Consider the following 245-nt stretch of genomic DNA (forward strand, 5'->3'; position numbering starts at 1 on the left):
GAAGATAAATAAATGTCGAAACGTGTTTTGGAAAGTAACCGAACCCCGAGAACCAATATAGCGCATAGCCTTACTTCAGTTGGAAAAGTCACTGGCATTCAGTGTAATCCAGTGACATTTATAACGGCAAGATTCCCCCCATACTTTGTTCGTGTCTCGGTATCTTTCAGTTACACAGGCTCGACATAGTTTGAGACTTATAGCCAACAAAATCAAGAAGGTAACAAAGGAAGGCTTCGAATGTG

The sequence above is a fragment of the Penaeus monodon genome, chromosome 25 (assembly GCF_015228065.2).
Source record: "Penaeus monodon isolate SGIC_2016 chromosome 25, NSTDA_Pmon_1, whole genome shotgun sequence".
Taxonomy (NCBI): Eukaryota; Metazoa; Arthropoda; class Malacostraca; order Decapoda; family Penaeidae; genus Penaeus; species Penaeus monodon.